The 9842-nt window shown below is 39.3% G+C and overlaps 1 pseudogene; it reads right to left on the reverse strand.

Moving 5' to 3' along the window:
- Positions 1 to 4760: 4760 nt before the first annotated feature.
- LOC115873258 lies at positions 4761 to 4906 on the reverse strand (annotated as a pseudogene).
- Positions 4907 to 9842: the final 4936 nt, after the last annotated feature.

Consider the following 9842-nt stretch of genomic DNA (forward strand, 5'->3'; position numbering starts at 1 on the left):
AAATACCACCCTTTGTCATTTTTTAAATCATTTTATAAGGGAATCATACAACTCATCATATTCCATACATACATCAGTTGTGTAAAGCACATTTGTACATTCATTACCCTCATCATTCTCAAAACATTTGCTCTCCACTTAAGTCCCTGGCATCAGCTCCTCCTTTTTTCCCTCCCTCCCCGCTCCCTCCTCCCGCATAACCTCTTTATAATTTATACACTATTATTTTGTCATATCTTGCACTGTCCAACATCTCCCTTCACCCACTTTACTGTTGTCCGACCCCCAGGGAGGAGGTCACATGTAGATCCTTATAATCGGTTTCCCCCTCAGCTCCACCCTCCCTCCCTCCACCCTCCCCATATCGCCACTTGCACCACTTGTCCTGACGGGATCATCTGCCCTGAATTCCCTTTGTTTCAAGCTCGTATCTGAAACCAGTGTGCATCCGCTGGTCTAGCCAGACTTGCAAGGTAGAATTGGGAACATGATAGTAGGGAGGAGAATGCATTTAAGAACTAGAGGAAAGTTGTATGTTTCATCGGTGCTACATCGCACCCTGACTGGCTCGTCTCTTCCCAAGGCTCTTCTGTAAGGAGATGTCCAGTGGCCTACAAATGGGCTTTGGGTCTCCACTCCGCACTCACCCTCTCATTCAAAATGATATGATTTTTTGTTCTGATGATGCCTGGTACCTGAATCCTGCGACACTTCGTAATTGCACAGGCTGGTGTGCTGCTTCCATGAGGGCTTTGTTGCTTCTGAGCTAGATGGCTGCTTGTTTGCCTTCAAGCTTTTAAGCCCCCAGGCACTATATCTCTTGATAACCAGGCACCATCAGCTTTCTTTGCCACATTTGCTTTTATTGAGGTTTATCTAAGTTTTATCTGTCATTGTTTTGTTTATTTGCTTACCATTTTTATTTTGTGTGATTGTTCTGCAGAGGTCACCCTGAAATGTTTCCACTGGCCTTGGATCCCCACAATTGTGATCTCCTTGCTTCTTTCTTCACATTTCTTTGTCCTTAGCTTGCACTTGTGTGTATCTGAAGAGGGTTCTGCCTCCCTTTGGACCCACAGATTTCAGGTTGATGGGGATGGAATGCCTTCTTGATATAAAATTCTTTCTTTTTATATAAAATTCTTTCTTATACATATATGAGCGTCACTGATTAACATAATTTGTTTGGCACCTGAACCGAAGTTCTAGAGAAACAGATCATGAAGATGGAGAGTGAGGCTGTCTGACCTACCCTTCGAGGCTGTTGGAAACAGTTGGATTTTCTGTCACTTGTGGATGGCCAGAAAAAGTCAGGCACGGCCATGCAGGTTACTCTGTTGGTTTCTGAATAAGGCATGAGAGGTGAAATTTAAGATTCTTAGACTCTTTCTTTGGGTATTCCTACATGAAATGGAGTAAGGAATGCAATGAATGTTAAAGCGCAGCTCATGGAAGAAAAACACCTTTTGGATTTCTCCTAGGTAAAAGCCATATTGCTTAGACAAAATGGCTGATAAAATGTGAGGCCTGCTAGTTTCCCCTTTGTCAGCAGGCCTGGAGCACTCTTGATATGAATGGGATAGGATCGGTAAGAACGTATTGACTTTGAGTGTTTTAAAAAATATCATATTTAGGATCTGGATGTACTAGGATTATATTGATGATGGGTGATTAGAAGTGAATATTAGAAATTGTGATTAGAGAGAACTTATAAGTCTGCTCACTTTCAGCCTTTACAATTGGATTTGTTACAAGTGACATTAGGATTTACCTGCCAGGGAAAAGCTTTGTGTTTGAAAAGGTAAGCACCACCCAGTGCCTTGAGTGTCAGTACACTTGTATTTAAAAAGGTGTGCTCCTATGCTATGAGGCATGAATCACTATCAGAAGAGGCACAATAAGAGTAACTTGCTGCCATAGCCTAATAAAATTCATGTAAGTCAAAGACATGCATAGAAATTATTTTAGCAGCAAGGCAAAAATGTAGCTCAGCATGTGTGATAGTTAAGGTTTATTCTGCCAACCTGGCTGATAAACACATGTGGGTTTAATTGAAGGAGCAGAGAAATAAATGGCTCAGTGAATCTCGCCTTCTGGTCTCTTACTCTCTGATGGTTGGTCCAGGACACAGCTGCTTTAGTTAGTTCCCTGCTTCATCTGGCAAGGCTTACTTCCTGTGAGACATCCCTGAGGAGAAGGCACATGGACCTGCCCTGGTGCAGCCCTGGGTGCTGGAGCAGCCATGTGGAGAAGCCTGCCAGCACTGAGATGCTTACATGCTCACTGACTCAGATTTCCTCCTCTAGTCGGCATAATTGGGTGTGTTTTGTGAGTTTGAGGAGGATTCTGTAGATTGGTGTTGGACATATGGGCTAATGTCAGACGTATGGGCTTGGATGGACTGGATGCTTTCTTAATGTATACTTACCCTTTATATAAAACTCTCTCATAAAATATGAGTGTCTATGACTTTTGTTTCTCTAGTCTACATGGACTAAGATAGCATGGATATTTAATAAGAATCAATGAAGATTGAATTCTGGGAATTGCAGTGACCAGAAGACAATAGAGCAGTGATTCTCAACCTTCCTAATGCCGTGATTCTTTCATACAGTTCCTCATGTTGTGGTGACCCACCCCCCTCAACCATAAAATTATTTTTGTTGCTACTTCATAACTGTAATTTTGCTATAGTTATAATTCGGGGGAACCCTGTGAAAGGGTTGTTAGACCCCCAAAGGGGTCATGACCCACAGGGTGAGAACTGCTGAAATAGAGGTAAATCATTACCAAGCTACATATCATTACCCAGCAATGCAAAAATCAAGGCACTCCTTATAAAAAAGAGGAAACACTGAGGATCTCCCCCTGTAACACCAGCTTTTCCAGTATTTATTCAAGGGCATACTCCAAATGGGAAAGCAAGGGAATTTAATAGATAGCTATATTGTTACATGGAAAATGCATCATTAATAGAGTTTACAGATTCCCAATTAAACTATATAAAATTATTCTAAATATATTTTAGAGGGAATAGCAATAATTAAACCTAATAGAAAGTACAACTAACATATTAGAAATTAGTACAAATAAACTTTTCAAATATAAGTTTTATATTGATGTTAATGGAGCCACATCAGCAGAAATGGGAAGGTGGAAAAGGGGCATTATATGGAAAAGCTTGTGAATAATCAATAAGGAAAATGAAAAAAATCAGAAGAAAAGAAAGAAAAAAATGAAAAGGCTCATCTCAAGAAAGAAAAGCAGCTAAATACAAAGGAAAACAGAACAATAACATAACAATCATTTTTTTTAAAGACGTGAACACACAAAACACTAAAACAAATCAAAAGCGATGAGGTAGATACTGCAATCATAATTACCTTAAATGTATATGACTGAACCATAGTGGCAGACTGAATGAAAAAATATTATCCATCTTTTTGTTTTCTGTAAGAAAGATACCTTAAATATAAAGATTCAGATAGAACAAAAATAAGAGGATAGAGAAAAATACTCTATTTAACAAATAAGCAGAAAAGAGAAGGGATTTCTATACTGATATCAAGAGATAAAGAAAACCTTACATAATATCAAAGTGTCATTTATTGAAACATTCCAAATTTTTAAAATGCGTATCTAACCAAGGCAAAGAAGAAGCAATTGGGAGAAGAGTATGTTTTATGTCAATGAAAATTCATATCTGACAACTATGCCAAAATGCCTGCACATGTTTGTGGGAGATGAGGGAGTTAATAAATTATTTTTCAATTTGCAGGCACATCTGTCCTATAATCTTCAGGTACAGGATACACAATTTATGCTCCATAAACTTATCCCTCTTCGAAGAAGTATACACCACATGAGACTTAGTGACTATAAAATTGATAAAAGTACGAATAAATCTGTAAAGAAAAAAATCCACAAATATATGCTTATAAAAATATTTCATAAAATGAGAATAATTAGTAACATGCTTTAGTAAAATAATGATATACAATAATGACCACAGTTAATGTTACTAAAGTGCACATATAACAAATAAAGCTGACATAAAATAATGAGCACAGTTATTGTTACTAAACTGCACATGAAACAAATATTATAACAGCAAGTGTTTTACTGTGTATATACATATATGCTTGTGAGTATATATGACATACATACACATATGTCTGCCACAATAAAAAGGCTTCATTATCAACTGACGATTGTGCAGAAGGGAATAAAATGGTCTTCTGTAACTGAAAATGGCAAGAAGTAGTCAGTAACTCGTCACGTTCCATTGTCACTGATTTTCAGGGGCTAGTTCCTCAGAAAGGAACAGCCTATTTTTCCATTCTTCATAGTCTGTTCTTAGTCTGGAAGTGCTGCTGAATCCTCTTCATATTGGGTGAACCTGCTGGTATTTGAAATACCAGCGACATAGCTGCCAGCATCATGGCATCAGGCAAGACACCCTGTATGACAAACGGACCGCCGTTATTCAGTGTGAAGTCCTATGAGAAAAGCATTATCCTGTACTTGCGTGTATAAGAAAAGTGACAATGTGCGCACACAGCCAGGAGAATCAGTATTGGTACTAGGGTTCCAAGTCGTGAATGCATGGGTTTATCACAAATAACATGTTTGTAAATATGTCTTTGTTTTCAGTTGATGGCTGCCAACAATCTCCTTAAGCCAAAATGCAAAACAAAACCAAAAACCCACTCCCATTGAGTGGATTCTGACTCACATTGACTCTAGGGTTTCTTTTTTTTCAGGGGAGAGTAGAATGCAGTCCCCCCAAGTTGAGTTTCCCAAATTTGGGAAATCACAGGGGTCAGCACATCCGGAGTGCAATGGGTGAGCGCATCCTGGGAAAACCACCATCATGATCATTGGATCTCCCCTGCCGGGTGAAGCAGCAGGACTCTCCGGTTTCCAAGACTAAATATTTAGCAGAGAAGACAGCTGAATCTTTTCCAACAGAGTAGCTGGTGGGCTGAATCACTGAATTCCGGGTAGCAGGCCAAAGCCCAGTCCATTAGAGAACCCTCTCAGGTCCTATCCCCGCTCCCCGTACAGTGACACGTGGCTAATTTTCTTTTTAAAATCTACTGAAACCTCTGGAAAGAAGCAAACTCAATAATATAAGATGCATTCTTTGTTTTCATTGAACTAGGAAAAGTATGTGAGTATTTGGGGGTAATAATTGGGAAGGAAGAAAATACAGATCCCATCTTGATTCTACATGAAACTCATTGTTCTACATGAGAATCTTCATGAAATTATGTGAGATTTGTTGAGGACTTGGAAGCGTTTAGTCTGTGAAAAGGATGGAGTCTTCTGGGAAGCAAAAGGGAAAAGGAGCCACCCTGCCACACCAGCAGTTATTGGTCGATTTCCTTGGATGTGCTAGTAAGAGTTTCTAGCCAATAAGTAATATCAATATAGCTTAAATGAAAACTTTTAAATTTCTGTGCCAACAAGATAATATAAACCCAGTTGCTGTGGAGTCTCTCTTAACTTCATGTGTGGTACAGTAGAACTGGACGCCATGGGATTTCAATGAGGGACTTTTCAGAAGTAGGTGACAAGACCTCTCTTTGAGGAATCTTGACCCACCAACGTTTGGTGTTTGTAGCACCTAGGGGCTCTAAACCAAAAACCCAAATCCAACTGTCCGCAAGTTGACTGAGATGCACAGTAACTCTACATAAACTTTTGGAGACTGTAAGGATTTGTGGCAGCATACAGCTTAATCTTTCTTCTATGAATAGGGGAGCAGATTTGAACTGCTGTCCTCATAGTTAGCAGCCCAGCAACTAATGGCACAATATTAGTAGGGATTCTTACCCAAAGATTAAAGTGAGAAAATATAATGTAGTGTTTAAGAGGACAAAATATATTTTAAACTTGATATTCCACTTGCTCTGAGTTTATTACTGGTGACTGAGCAAGGACCTTACTCTCATTGACCTCAAATGTTAAACTTGTTCAATACAGACCTTTTTTTAAAAAAAATATTGTAATTAAAAGTAGTTCTCAGATTTTGAAGTCTTTGAGTTTCAATGAGCCATATTTAAAAGAAGCCTATTTTTATTCTCTATTTCTTTGTTTTAGACATCGTATTTTTAGGAATATATACAAAGCTGCATGCAGTGCTACAGCACATAATTTGCTGATATTATCATCCTCATAACCACCCCGAAGATATAACAAGGTCCTATATTGTAAAATCTTTTTATTGGGTGCTCTTACAGCTCTCATAGCAATTCATGCATCAATTTCGTCAAGCATATTTGTACATATTTTGCCATCATCATTTTATAAATATTTATCTTCTATTTGAGCCCATGGTCTCAGCTCCTTCCCCCCCCACCCTCATGACCCCTTGATAAATTATAGATTATTATTGTTTTCATATCTTACACAGACTGCTTTCTGCTTTCACCCACATTTCTGTTGTTCATCCCCCTCGGGGTAGGGGAATTATGCAGTGATCTCAGTTCCGCTTTCCTGCCCTCTTACCCCCACATACTTCTTACCCTCCTGGTATCATTGTTCTCAATTCTGTTCCTGAGGGGTTTATCTGACATGGTTTTCAAGTGTCCTGAGCTCTTATGTGTTCCAGTGTACATGCTCTGGTCTAGCCAAAACTGAAAGGCAGGACGGGGTTCATGAAAGTGAGGGGTGATGAGGCTTCAAAGAACCAGAGGAATATTGTATGTTTCTTTGCTGCTATACTGTGCCCTGGATGACTCATCCCTTCCTTATGACCCTTCTGTAATATGATATCACCTTGTCAACAGATTCATTTTGGGTGTCTTCTCCGACCTCCCTAATTCTCATCAATATGTTATTACTGTTGTTTTGGGTCTTCTGGTGCCTATTACCTGAGTCCATCGACACCTCATGATCGCACAGGTTGGTGTGCTTCCTCAATGTGGGCTTGTTGCTTCTTTGCTAGATAGCCACTTGTTTAACATTAAGCCCTTAAAGTCACAGATGCTATAGCTTTTGATAGCTGAGGCACCATCAGCTACCTTCACCACATTTGCTTATGCAACCATTTTGTCTTCAGTGATCTTTTTGGGAGACTGAGCATCACAGAATGCAAAGTTGTTAGAAGAAAGCATTATTCTGTTGAGGAAGGATCCAAAGTCTGTCAACTCCTTCAATGTATTGCCATATGAATATATGTACATAAGCCAATACCACTATTTGTAAGAAGTAATATATTTACTTAAGTGCACACCTATGTTTATACCAGTATCCATAGCTTTGCTTCCTATATCTTTCCTCTTCTTCACTTTACCTTCCTCCTGCCCCACCATCGTGATCACCCATTGTGGTGATCTGGTGTCATATATATAATGTCATATAATCTGGTATCAATTTGAGACTCGAAAGTGAAGAGGTGGAGTTTGGCCTGTCAATCAGGTTGCAGCTTGACCTCATTTGGAGACGCTAAGGAGATAAATAGCTCACTGGAGGTGAGGCACCAGCTCATTCCCTGTGAGACATTTCCGATGAGAAGCCACATGAAGCTACCCTAATGCACCCAGAGCCCTGGGAGCTGGAAGAGCCACGTGGAGACCCACACCAGGGATGGGATGTTTTCTCATTATTCAATTGCTCTTGTATATAAGGCTCTTTCTTATACACACATGAGTCTCCCTGGATTTTTTTCTCAAGTCAACTCAGACTAATACAGGTATCAAGAAATTACCAATTAAAAGAAACCGCCTGGACCAACGCTTCACAGTAGAATGCTTCCAAGCATTCAGGGAAGACCTGACACTGAGTCTCCACAAATTATCCCAGAGCATAGAAATAAATGGAAAACTTACAAACTCATTCTACAAAGCCAGTATAACTTTTGTACCCAAACAGGGTATGGCTCTACAGACTGATATCTCTAATGAACATAGATACAAAAATCCTTAACAAAATATTGGCCAATAGAATACAAAATATGCAAAATATATCCATCATGATCAGGTGAGATTCATTCCAGGGACACATGGATGGCTTAACATCTGAAAGTCTGTCAATATTATTTACCACATTGATAAGAAAAAGAGTAAGAATCATATAATAATATCAATAGATGCAGAAAAATCATTTGACAACCTCCAGCACCCATTCCTAATTAAGACACTCAAGAATATAGGAATAGAAGAGGAATTCTTGTAGTTAATACAAGCTACTTACTAACAACCAATAGCCAATATAATAGTCAACAGGAAAAAGAGGGGGGAAAAGGTTGACCAGACACGGATGCCTCTTGTCCCCACTTATTTAATTGTACTGGAGGTGCTAACTAACAACATAAGGCAGCAGAAGGACATTAAAGGTATCCAACTGGGAGAGGAGGAGATGAAACTATTGCTATTTGCAGACCACATGAATCTGTATATTGGAAACCCCAAAGCTCCACAACAAGAGTTCTGGAAGCAATAGAAGAATATAAGAGTGGTGGGATACAAGATCAGCAAAGAGAAGTCTATTAGTTTGCTACATACATCAGGCAAGATCATGAAGAGGAGATCAAGAAGGCAGTACCTTTTACAGTAGCCAAGAACAAACTGAAATATCGAGAGGTTTATATAACCAAAAAAAAAAAAAAGATTTATACAAAGAAAACTACAGAACCCTACTACAGGAAACCAGAAGAGACCTCGCCAAATGGAAGAATATCCCATGTTTGTGGATCAGAAGAGTGAATATAGTAAATATGCCAATCTTATGTGATACTTTATATAAGTTTTACACTATGCCCATTCAAATACCAACAACCTTCTTCAATGAATTGGAAAAACTGACAACCAGTTTTCTATGCAGAAGGAAGAAGGCCAGAATTAGCAGACAACTCCTTAAGCAGGATAAAGTTGGAGGGCTTGCCTTATGTGACCTTATCACCTAAGATATAGCCACTGTGGTACTGGCCTAATGACACATATTTAGACCAAAGGGGGGAAAAAGAAACAGAAAATCTAGAAATAAACCATTAGCATATAGACAACTGACCTTCAACAAGGGCCCACAAGCTTCAAGTGGGAAGTGGATGCCCTCTTTTAACTAGTGGTGCTGGAAACAATGGATGTCCCCTTTATAAAAATTAAACAAGACCTTACCTCACCCCATGTATGAGAACAAACTCAAGGTGGATTACAGACATAGAGGTAAAAATCCCAAACTATCAGGACCATCAATGAAGGAATCAGGGCAAACCTAAGAACCTTGGGGCAGGGAATACATAGGCTAACTGAAATAGGGAAGGACATACACACAGATGAAGCTGAAATCAACACGTGGGATATACTGAGAATAAAACACCTGTGTGCATCAAAAACACTTCACCAAGAGAGTAGCAAGAGAACCTACAGATTAGGAGAGGATTTTTAGCAATGATACAATAGAAAATGGGCTTTTTACTAAAATCTGCAATACCTTCCTAGCCTTCAAAAAGAGGAAAGCATTTTATATCCTGAGCAAATGGGCAAAAGACCTGATCAGAAGTTTCACTAGGGAGGAGACTTGAATGGCCAATAAACAAATGAAAAAATGCTCCCAATCATTAGCCATGAGAAAAATGCAAATTAGAACAACGATGTGAGACCACCTAACACCCTGGAGGATAGCCCAAATCTGAAAATCACAGAGCAACAAATGTTGGAGGGGATGTGGCGGGATAGGAACTCTCCTCCACTGCTGATGGTGGTTTAGGTACCTACAGCCACTGTGGAAAGCTATCTGGTGATATTTAAAGCAAATGGAAATCGAGTTAATTTATGACCCACCAATCCCTCTACTGGCAATATTCCAAGAAGAGGCAAGACATAGACCAAGACCAG

This window comes from Echinops telfairi, unplaced genomic scaffold (assembly GCF_000313985.2).
Source record: "Echinops telfairi isolate 266 unplaced genomic scaffold, ASM31398v2 ScPeMD7_7467;HRSCAF=8505_1, whole genome shotgun sequence".
In the NCBI taxonomy this organism is placed as follows: domain Eukaryota; kingdom Metazoa; phylum Chordata; class Mammalia; order Afrosoricida; family Tenrecidae; genus Echinops; species Echinops telfairi.